The following is a 12534-nucleotide window of genomic DNA, read 5'->3' as shown; positions in this document are numbered from 1 at the left end:
CGCTTTGACTAAGCTGCTGCAATGGCGGGACCCCTCCTGCATTCAACCATGCAGCTCCTGGAGCTGAATTCTCTCCAAGCAAACGTCGCCAATGCTAATAAATTTGCAATGTCTAGTTTCCCAACACCCTTAAAAGAAGGACCCTTTCTGGACTAGCAGAATTCTACCATAGAGAAGTGTTAGGGATTCCTCCCATAGTTAGGTCTTCCCTGCTGGTACTACTCTAAGGAGTATGCTGGAGGCAGAAGGCAAGGGAGGGGCCATATTTAACAAATCAATTCTGTGTGATATGTCTATTAACTAATCAAATCTGTGTGGTGCATTCCTGAAGTCTCATGATTATTGAGGGCCCAGGGGTGGAGGGTATTGTGGCAAAATGGATCGAGTTAGAGCCCCCATTAATCCTGACCATTCCATTCTGTGTTCATCCTGTCCTATATGAGTCCTCATTCTTAAATCCCCCAACCCAGAGACACTGCCATATATACTACAAAGAACAAACCTCCCCCTATGACCTTAGCCTCATCCTCCATTCACTCCCTGGTGGGAATTCAGACAAATGTCCAAAGAGGTCCCAGATGGCACACATACCATTCTGTTAGATCCCACATATTACCCCCTTCGTGCCCATTTTCTCTTAGAGATTGTCATTTTAGTATATCTTTTAAAAATCTTGCATTAACTTGCCTCCCTCTTTTTCTTGGGTAAGGACAACCCAGGAATGGTCCTTTAGTGTCTGATGCTGCTTTTCTCGATAGGCCCAGTACAATCTTGAGAACAGGGGTGCTGTATGCTGAAGGTCTGACCATAGCTCTCAGCCTTGCCTATCTTGGGTAGTTATGCTATGCATTTTTATTGGTGTACCATATTTGATATGTCCCTGATACCTTTGGAATTTTTCTGAGAAATGGAGCAGTCATGCAGCATCAACTTATTAAAATATGTTTTAAGCCTTTAAAAAAAAAAGGAAAAACTGAAAAGAGGTTGGGTTAGATGACTCTAAGGTCACCTCCAGCTCAAGTATGCTGTGATGCCTCTCCCTTCCCTCTTCCTCCCTCTCCCCTTCTCCCACTCCCTCACAGATACACACATTCCCCTGCCCCAAAGAATGCATATCAAGACAAAGGCAGAGAGTTTGGCTCAACTCAGCCCAGAGTCTCCTGGGAACTGCAATAAGTCTGCAGCTCACATTTGGCCAACCGTGGCCAGCTGTCTTAGGGACTGAAAGAGCTTCTCTTCCCAGGTCAACAAAAGGTCCCGGCCTAAATAAAAGGCCTGCCCCATGCTCAGCTAGTTGAGTTGCTCTGCCTGCATCCAGGATTAACCAAGGCTCCTCACTGGCTCTCTGGTTTCAAAACAAAACTTTGAAAGAGAACTGCATTCAGTGGAAAATCCCCCAGTAACAAGGCCCCTGGGAGCATTATGGAACACCATCTGTCAAGCATCGCTTCGCACAACCTGTGACCAAAACAACCTTTTAATGTCAATACCAATCATGATAATCGCACCTCGTGTATTTAGACAGCGCTGCTGACCTTTCAAAGCCCTTCATCTGGGCTCAATTTGGCCTTGTGCAACTTTCTGAAGTAGGCGGAGCAAGGGATTTTTTAAATAACTTAGTCCTGTGTTAGAGATGAGGAAATTGAAGCCCGAAAAATAACAGAGGTAAGAAGAGAGACATTCGGAGCTGGAACTAAGTCCCCTAAGCAGAATTCACTGAGTTTCCCCAAACCTGTGCATCCCAGCTGCCATCTGCAGAGGCTGCCCAGTTGGCTGCCTCACAACCATCACAACCACCACAATGACGTTAGAAATCTTGGCTGTAACCCCAAATAAGTATTTGTTAGTTTCCCTAGTGATGCACAGGTTTGGGACCACTGCCCACTAGGCTGCATTCACAGAATCGGGCAATCCTGGAAACTCCAGCCTAGAACCGTCCTTCCCCAAAAATAAGACCGGGTCTTATATTAATTTTTGCCCCAAAAGTCGCTGTCACGTGGGAGACCCTGCTCGCTGCACCATGTGTCGTGCGGGGCGGCCTGCGGGGTCTCTGGTCCCGCTCCCCACACAAAAACACAGAATATGGTGAGGCCAAAAAGGAACACCCACGGAGCCATAGGTAGGGGAGTCAAACTACTATATTCTCGCTGGCAGCACTATAGTCTCAATGAAGGCTGGAGCCACACTGTCCACAACCCGCCATCCTAACTGCAATCTGTGCTCGCTCAGCCACCATCTTCTTGGTAGCCCCCATTTTTCTGCTAGCGTAGCCACAGCAGTTATATTAGTGGTCAATGGCTCACTGGTTACAGCTGACGGCCAACTAGCCACAGCTGATGGCCATCCAATCACAGTTGATGGCCATTTACTACCTGAGCCAGCACCTTTCCACGTGAGGCCGAGAGCCTGGAAACTGCACTCCTGGCTCTGTCCCCACAGACGCTTTAGGGCTTATGTTCAGGGGATGTCATCCTGAAAAAATCATGCCAGGGCTTATTTTCCGGTTAGGTCTTATTTTCGGGGACACACAGAAGGATCATCCGAGCTCACTGAGTGTAATCACCTACCTGCTCAGTACAAATCACCACTCTGCAGCCTCCCCACGTGCTCAGCATGTCGGTTCAGCTGCAGTGACAGAGACCACAAATAGTAACAGCTTGACTAAATGCGTTTAGTCTTCCTCAAATCACAATCCAGGTGTAAACAGTACAGGGAGGGTAGGGCAGCTCCTCGGGGTCAGGGACATGGGATTCTTTTCTGCTTTGGGTTCTTTAGAGTAGGTTGCAGTTTCGGCCCCTCCAAGCAGACTCCAAGATGGAGGTTAGCATGCAGCGTCCATACCTGTGGAAAAGGGTACCTGCTGGATTGAGCAGAGGGAGGCGCTGGGCTCTGACATGGTCACAAACAAGGCCTCCGTCAACCCCTTGGGGAGCCCTGAAGCTGCAATGACCTTTCAGAGTTGTTCAAGTGGAGATGGGGACTTTATACTCATGCAAACTGACCCTGTACCTTCAGAGAAGCAATAAATGTTTTCTAGGGCAGTAGTAGCTGGTGGTTACATTGTGCCCACTCTGGAGTCAGACAGACCTGAGTTCGAATCTTAGCTCTGTCTCATATTACTTATGTGTCTTGGGCAAATGATTCAATCTCTCTGAGCCTCAGTTTTCCTCATGGGGGTAACAATGTCTCCCTCAAAGAGTTGCTGTGAGGATGAAATGAATCCATGGGTACATGGCACAGTGCCTAACTTACAGAAATCAAGGTGATTAAAGGTGTAAAACACCAGGTTGGGTCATGGCAGTAAGCACACTGCCTGCTGCTGAAGGGTGTCTTTAATGCTTGTTGACTGCTTGACTTCTGCCCCCAGGGCCCCGGTCCAAGAACCCCGACTCAAGCTGGGCCAGCTGGATTTTGTCTTTCTAAAATTTGTAATTAGTATTCAGAAATTCTGGTTCTCCTCCGTTCGTGCTTGGACGATAGGTGAGGATGATAGTTAAGATGATAAGAGCTGAGGTCGCCGTTTTATGTTCTGCATCCAGAGAAGCAAAGAAAGGCTCTGGGAGGAGGGAAAGAAGAAAACAGAGGGCAGAGTGGGAAGCAGAGATGAGAAGCAACTAGAGTGGGGATGGGGGAGGGGCGGACGGGATGAGGAAAAGTAAAGGAGGACAAAGAGAAAGAGAGGGAAAGAAAGCGCACACACACTTTGTTTTTATAAGACCCCCCCAGGATCCTCCCATTGAATGCCCCTGTTTGCTGAGGCTGCTTGGCGAGCCTGATCTAAGATACCATTCTTCTAGGTCTCTCCTCACCTCACTGATTCTTCTATTCCTAGGATGCATAGGTTAAATGCATCCTAGTAGTTCCTCCTTTGACAGATGAAGACGTGAGATTTAGAGAGGGTGAGTGTCTAGTCAAGGGCACACATCTGGTGAGCCTTAGAGTCAGGACTCAAACCCCAGTCCATCTGTTTCCCTGTGGAATGAGCATGGATCCAGAATTCAGAAAACCTTAGTTGGACGGGTAGTTTTGCCATTCACCAGCCATATGATCTAATCCAGTCACTCAATTACTTGAGTGCCCTACTTGCCTATTCTGTAAAATGGGAATAACTTGTTATTTTAATAGTTTCCTCCACTATTCTCATGTTATTGATGAAATACTATATGCGAACCCACTTTTTAAACGGCAAAGCACTGTGTAGTTACTAGCCATTATTCATTTATATATCTTGGTATATCTTTGCTCATCTTATAAGATTTTTAAGGTGAAAATCCCATAGATAGGGGCCATATTGACTTGAATGCCCGAAAAGCACCTGGAAGTCTGTTGGTTCTTGGAAAATATTAAATAACTCCAAGTTGAAAGAGCACAAACACATTTATTTCTCTAAAGCAGGGGACACAGATTTTATGAGGAAAATAAATATATTTAAAAATTACTCAATTTCTGAACTCACGTTCCCAACTGTTTTTCAGAAACATTGTGGATGGTATTTGGGGTGATTAACAAATAAGAAATAATTTATGTGAGTGTCTGTGTGTTGCTTCTTAAAGGAGCTATTAAAAACATCGCCAAATAGCATGTGTTTTTCCATTCTTTCGGAAAGCAAGAAATATAGAGCTGTTTTTACTCAAACTTTTCCAAAACAAATCACCTTTGGTGATGGAAAATGTTGCCCTAAGGAGAGAAATTTTCAGAAAAATTATGGTGAGTGAAAAAAAAAAAACAGAGCACCAAATAGAAGCCCTATTTAATGAGAACAAGAACCTTGGCCTGCAGGCCTGAATCTGTTTGCACCTGGTGTCACTCAGCTGTCTCCCATCTGCATAGCATGGAAGTCGGACAGACCTCGGTTCATATCCAGCTGTGATTGTTAGATGAGTAGCCTGGGATACGCCATCAACTTTCTAAGCCTCAGTTTCCTCACTTGTAAAAGGAGGATGAAATACTTTCCTCACCGGCTTCTAGAAAGCTTAAATGAGGTTACGTATTTAAAGTAACCACCATGTTGTAAACTTTGAATATATTGTCATTTCTCTGGTTGTGCCGACATGTATAACCCCCACTGAACATATAACACTGTCCTTGGTAAAGCATCGTCTTGGTCTAAGAACCACTCTCTTCCTAGTGATGCCTACTAGAATATTCTAGTCCTTAAAATTGGGGTTTTACGCATCTCATTCTGGGATCTAACAGAACAGGGATTGGATACAGAAAGCTAAAATTTTGTTTTCTTTTCTTTGTTGTTCAAAAACATTGCCAAATGTAAAAGAAAGATGGGAAGGAACCCCACTAAACGCAGGACCCCAGTGCCTGTGGCATGCGAGGTGGGTGAAGTGGAGAGAAGGAGCTCGGGGGACGTGGACTGAGAACAATGGGAAAAGAGCATTTCAACTTTATCTGTAATTTTAAAATATCATTCATATAGAAATATTTGATGGAAATAAGATAAAATGTTAGCAGCAATTCAAAATGGTGGGTACAGGGGTGTTTGTTGTGGTATTCTTTGTACCTTTCTGCATTTTTCACTATCAAAATTATTTCCAACTGAACAAATTATTCACTATAATAAAATTTTTAATGGAAAGAACTTCACCATATCCTGGCTACCCTAACAATTGATGTCATTTACATCCTGTTTCTTTTTCTGGCATGACACATGGGCATAGCAATTTTACAGAGCATAATGTGTAATCCATTCCCAATTAGGGATATCCAAGGACGGCAGCATGGCAGCCCCAGGGTATGTTTTGTTGGGCAGTTTGTTTAACCTACATAATAGGGCAGAAGCTATTGTTCACATTATAGATTGTTCACATTACAAGCAGTAGGGCACCTATTATCTCAAATGTGGCCAGCTTCAGGAATTGTTTTTAGACAGCCTGGTCCTTGAGTTTGTGAGTTCTGCACCATAACATAACATCGTCATTAGTCATTGACTCATCCATTCACTCCAGATGTCTATTGAGCATGTACGTACAGGACTCGAGCCAGGTGGCCACCCTCAAATAACTCAGGGACAAAGGTGAGACATGCACACGTAAGCAGCCATGAGAGGCTATGCAAGGTGATGAGGTGTGATCACGGAGAGGCAGAGGGTGTGTGGGGCGGGAAGGGGGGTGGGGGGCGGCGGGCACCAGGCAGACTTGGGTGTAGGGACCTCTCCCCAGAAGAGGTGATAGCTGGAAAAAGTCTTGAAGAAAAAGTAAGAGTCTGCTGATATTTAAAACTTGGGAGATCATGTTATGTGTTTAAATGCAGATATTTTGGCTTATCTTTCAAAAATACTGGGGAAGAATCTCACAGGGTGAAAATCAGCTAGACCTAAGTGGAGGGCTGCGTGCCTGAGCAGAGGAGAACATGAGGTGAAGGGGTCCTGCAGCCAAACTTCCTCGGATTCCACTGACACCATATGGCCTCGGACCTTCACATGCCCCTATGGTGGCTCTCAGCTTTGGGGGGAAGGGTGCACTGGCTCCTCCAGGCAGAGGAGCCTGGATTCAGAGAGGTTCCATCCCAGGATCTTCCAGAATGGAGACAGATTTCAAACTGTCCTCTCCAATAACAAGTCCAGATCTCCTCTCTAGGTCGGAGAAATCCCCCTAATGGTGAAGATAATGGGCAAGGCAGGCCCGTCGGGAGACCGGTTAGGAGGGCAGATCATTTGCTTCTCTTTAGATTGTACCTCGTAGCCCACTTCCTTCCCTGTGGCCTCACAGAGAGGTGTTCCTCGGTAAATGAAGAGAGACACGAGGCTAGTGGAGATGTTCCCAGACCCAGAGGGAGCTAAAACGAGATGCCAGCTGAGAAGGGTAATCTCAGCTATGATTGATAAAAAAAAAAAAAAGCCTTTAGAATGTCTGAAACGTTCAGACACTTGAACTCAGTAAGATCACACATTTTGTTGTGGTGGTTGTTGTTCAATGCTATGTACAGGCCTCATTCCAGCATTTACCACTGAGTCCTTACAATAGTCCTGGGAGGGAGGCTTTCTAACCCATATTTTAGAGATGAGTGGTCCGGACAGGGCCGGGGGTTAGACAAGAGCCACAGTGACGCACACGGAGTCAGTGGACAGGAGTTTATTGAGCACCTACCTACTGTGCTCTTATAGAGCATTTACTACGTACAGGGCACGATTCGCATGTCATCTCACTTAACCCTCATTATGAGTCCGTACATTTTATCGTTGCAGTGTTACGGGTTAAGAAAATCACTGATTTGAAACCATTTTAGAGGTGGAAAGCACCTGTAGATTGATTGGCACCGCAACTCACAGCGTACCACAAACTCTGGGACACTTTTTAAAAGTATAATAACTTCTTCGGCCAAGTCCCTCTTCTAGCAAAGTGGCCAGGCTGAGACGCAAACCTTTTTATAACCACTGTGACACATGGTCTTTGCAAGCTATGACATAGGACCCAGAGTTTAGGGGAGCACCTCTACCCTATGAGGTTAACGTCATGAGGAGATCTCACCTGCCCACAGACCCCCACCCCTAATACCCCCAAACCCAGCACCCCAAATTTGATCTCACCAGCAGTCCTGAGTTTTTATTGAATATTTCTTTCTCTCGTGTCCACAAAATTAGCTCATATTAGAGCTAATTAGGGATATTAGAGTTGGAAGACATCTGAGGGATGACTGGTTCAACCCCTTCACTTGACAAATGAGGAAATGGACACCCAGAGAAGTTTAGAAACTTGCCCAAGGTCACACAGCTAAGTGGTGCCTCTGCTCTTAACTTTGCTGAGACTAAAACCAGAATGCTTTGGCTTCAAGCCCACTTTCCATTTTTCCCTCTCTACTCTTAATTCTCCCAAGGTTCCATTTCATTCTTCTAAGAAAAAGAATCATTAGTCCCAAATGGGAGAGAGGCAAGTTTTTTTGTCCCCTAAAGATTGTATTTCCAATATTCAAGGGATTATTGCAAATGACAATAAGAAATATTAACTTATTAAAGGAACCTCATATAAAATGAAAAAGTCATTTCTCAGAAATTGGCTTCAAAGTCATTTTTGAGAAATTAGAAAGAACTAAAACAAAGACTAGAAACAGGGCAGGAAAACCACAGTTGATCCAAACAGAACATGTGTAAGGTCGAGGGCACAGCCAGAGGAGGCAGAAATAGCCAATTTCTTCCAATTACCCCCATTTTCCATCCTCTAATCTAGATAAAGACTGACATTTTATTGGCTTGTCAATCTTTAGGAAACTTAACCCTGTTCTTCATTTTTCAGTTATCTCCCCAGCCCCAGCACTCCAGCCGAGAGACAGCATATGGCCCAGCTAACTCACTTTTCCCCCGGGGTTCCTCAGCTTTCATTTCATTGCCCAAGGAGCCGCTCATTTCCCCATTTGGTTACTTTGCATTTTCTGACATCCTTAAAGTCCATGTTCATTCCACCACTCTGAGACTTTGGAGTTAGCCTGAAGTTGGGTTTTAAGCCCTGCAGGACCATCAACTACCTGGGTAACCTTGAATATTTGAGCTCTCTGAGCCTTGGTTTCCCAGTCAATAAATGGGGATGATAATGTCTAGAATAACCAGCACATAGTAAACACTCAATAAATGATGGTTTTATTCCCCATGACACCTTGCGTGACACACAATCATCCCTTTGGCTTGGGATACCTCAATAGTAAACATTCAAAGTACCACAAAAGATTCCGGCTACTTTAAAACTTAGAGGATACAAAGGGGAATGTAAAAGTATGTTTCCCTTTAACAAAAATCAGAACTGGTAATCCTAAGAAACATGACCGGAGATAGAGTTGGATAAAAGTATCAATTAAATGCACTGAGAAGTCCTGCAGAATATCTGTGTCCCTTGTTTAACTAAGCATTTTCTAAACTTATTTGGTCACAGAAACTTTTGTCAAGTAATACCTATTAATTCCTAACGAACCTAAATTCTCTTAATACACTTTGGGAACTGTTAATTATTTGTTAATTATTTGTTATTGTTTTCAGAGCATTAATAGCTATCACTGGTCAAGCTGACCCCAATGGGTTAGGTGTTTCTACGATTTCTTCTAGGCTCACACATACGTGAGAGCCATTGTTGTCCCAAGGAGGAAACAGTCTCTGAGGAGTTGTCCGACCTCACGAGGCAGTACAGGCAGAATTTCTACCCAAGTCTGCCCAACTCTCAAGTCCATGGCCTTTCCCTAACATCGTACACACTCCCAATTTTATCGAATTTCTATCTCCTTCATCCCAACCTCATCTGCAGCTAGTCTTCCTCTCTTTAAGTTCCACTGAATCCAACACTTTTTTTCGAAGTTCTATGATCAAGCTGCGTTTGCCTTTAGTAAGCAAATGCACACTGTGACTCTGCCCAGACTTCACCTACCTCTGTACCTTTCTTTCACAGAGCATCTCGTGCATGCGCTTCTGGAACTTCATCAAGGTCTTTATGGGAAGTCTCAGTGGAGGTGGAATTCTGATTGTTTTAACATCGTCGCATCCTGATTTTTCTTTAATATGGGACTGAAGTAGAAGTCAGGAACAGGGTTCCTTCTCAGCTCTCTCTCTGTGCACAGGTACGTCATTGAGCAAATCCTCGAGACTCCTCCTCTCTGGATTTCAGATGTGCCAGCTCTGAAACAAAGGGGATGTACTAGATAGCAAATCTTTGGGGTTCCCAACAAGCATTAAGAAATGAGATAATCTGGGTTTATGATTTCAGAGAGACTTAGGTTCTGAAGTCCAAGTACTTGGGTTGGAATCCTGGCTCTACCACTTACTGTGTGACCTTGGGCTAGTTATTTAATCTCTCTGTTCCTCAGTTCCCTCATCTGTCAAATGGGATTAAATCAGAGAAGCTAATTTGAAGGGTAAAGTGATTAGAACATTGCCCAGTGCATTTCAAGTGCTTAATAAATGTTAGTTATCATGATTATTAGCATTAGCTTTGTTGCAAAGTGCTGCCCAAGAGGTTACAAATCCCAACATGCCCTGGTTCCTGGATAGAGCTGAACTCTCACCCATAAAGCTCATTCCCTCTTCCTTTTCGGTCTCCCCTCCTCCTCTCCCCTGCACCCCTTCCCTTCACTCCCCCACCATATCAGCCTCAGACACTGAACCCCTCAAAGAGGAGTCTCCAGAGAGCCTAAATGGAAGCCGCCTGCCTGAGGGTAGCGAGGCTGACCTCTCACAGCTGCACTCGCTCCGACTGACCAGTGGAGCCACGCAAGGTCTGGGGCAGCAGCAGGGTCACCCAAGAGACTGGCTGAGTCACAAGCCCATTCACTGACATCTAGTGCTCTGCCCGTCCCCAAGCCTCAGGGCTTCTGAGGCCATTGTGAGGGAGGAATTCTCCTGGGATCAGCCACCTGGACCAGGGGCCCTGGCTGCCCAGAGCTGCCCCCAGAAGGGGGCTCACACCAACAGGGGGGCCCAGGGCTACATACAGACCCCAGAGGAACTGGCGGGGGGAGGAGGGGGCAAAGATGGGGGCGCATTTCTGCCATGAGCTGGACTCTTTAGACAATGATTAAGAGCAAGGAGGAAACAGGTGAGCTCCAACATGGCTGCACCACTGTGCCATTCTGTATGTCCCCATATCACCTAGCCCCTCCATGCCTCAGCTCACTGAGAGGATGGAATAAAACGATACGTAGAAAACGCTCAGAAGACATGATAAACTCACAATAAATCTTAACTCTTGCTAGCAACAATTATTCATTTATTCCTCACAGCAATCCTCTGAGATAGAAATTACTGCCATTTCTATCTTCCTAAGGAGAAAACTGAGGCTCCCAAAGCTCATAAGTTTTGGAGCATGGGTTCAAAGCATCTGTGACCCAAACGTCCACCCTGTTGCAGTGTCACGCCCTGCCCCGGGTTTCAGATGGCCCCTCTCGAGTATATTCTTTTCTGATGGAGAAAAAAATCTATAAGGTTTGTCCATTCAGCCAGTATCTGGGATGTGCCAGGCACTGACTATTGGAAGCAAAAGACACCATGTCTACCTTGTCAGATTTATGGTCTATGACTGGGACACACAGATCCAATCAACAGGCACAAGGTCATGGAATTCCCATGGGAGACGAATGCTCTAAAGTTGTGCCGTCTTGTACGGTAGTCACGAGCCACTTGTGATGATTTTAATTCAATTTTGAACTAATTAAAATCCAACAAAATGAATAATTCAGTTCTTCAGTCACATGAGCCAAGTACCTAACAACCCGTGTCACTTGTGGCTACTACACTGCTCAGCACAAAGAACATTTCCATCATCACAGGATCTTCTATTTGAAGAGCATTGCTCAAGAGAAAAGGGACAAAAAGTATCAGTTCTGAGGGTTCAGAAACGAAGAGGCTTCCCTGAGGACACATTTGAGCTGGAACTGAAGGGTGAGGGGAAATGCAGTGGTGGAGAAGGTTGGGGAAGGCAGGAACACATTCTAGGCAAGGAGAATAGCACCCATAAAACCTGTGCTGGGAGGGACCCATGTGACCAGAATGCAAAGAGAGGGGGTAGAGTGATTAATAGCAGAGTCTCCAAGGGGCTGGCTGCCTGGGTTTGAATACCAGACCTGACTCTTCCTAGCTGTGTGTTATTGGACGAGTGCCTTGACTTCTCTGTGCCTCACTTTCTCACCTATAAAGTGAGGATAATAATAGCACCTCCCTCCAAGGGCTGTGGTGAGGAATGAAAGAGCCAGGCACAGGTTTAGCCCCATATGGGTGTTTGCTGTTTTTATTCCTGGCACAAGATGGGGTGGAAAAGATAAGCAGGAGTCCGGCTGTGCGGGCCTTGTGGGTCATAGAAAGAATGTCGGTCTGTATCTTAAAATGAATGGCAAGTCTGAAGGGTTTTAAACATAGAGGGCAGAGGGTGACTGCGGGCAATGGACAGTCAGCCATGTGAAGGTGATGGCAGCCTCCCCTCAACACCAGGCCGACACTGGTATGTGGGACAATGGACCCAATATTGCCGGGCCTTCTAATCTTCCAAAAAAGGCTGCAAATCTAGATGTTTGTTTAATGCAAAATCTCCTAACTTTTTTAAGTAGGCCTCTTATTCCCACATTTTTAAATATCTTGAGGGACAAACCAGCCACCTGCTGGTACTTCTGGTCTACCCCACAGTATGCAGCTCCCCAAACCTCAATAAACCAAAGCTGATAACTAAAGCCACATCACCTGGTGAGCCAGGTGGTGCCAGCAAGAAACCAATAGATTGCCTGGAACAAAAGTGGGACCTCAAAAGCGTCGTCAAATTAAATCTGAACCAAATTGTTGCACAATTGGGCTGAAGGCCTTCAAAGCTTGAATAAAAACACCCTGTGATAAAAGTATGCACAAGCTGCACGGCCTTTTTCATTTTTAACCTTTGGTAGTAAAAGAAAAATCTATGAAAACTAGTGTTCTTTTCACTCTTAGGTTGTTAAATGAAGGTATTCTTAGCCCCTCCATGGAGTCTGTCAGTTCTTTCACCTAAAGAAATATATAGGGAGCAGGTGTTCGTTTGGGAGGTCTGTGATTCATGTCATTTCCTGGTGCCAGCTAATAAAACAAAACCA

This window comes from Rhinolophus ferrumequinum, chromosome 10, assembly GCF_004115265.2.
Source record: "Rhinolophus ferrumequinum isolate MPI-CBG mRhiFer1 chromosome 10, mRhiFer1_v1.p, whole genome shotgun sequence".
Taxonomy (NCBI): Eukaryota; Metazoa; Chordata; class Mammalia; order Chiroptera; family Rhinolophidae; genus Rhinolophus; species Rhinolophus ferrumequinum.
Note: the sequence above shows the minus strand (reverse complement) of the source record.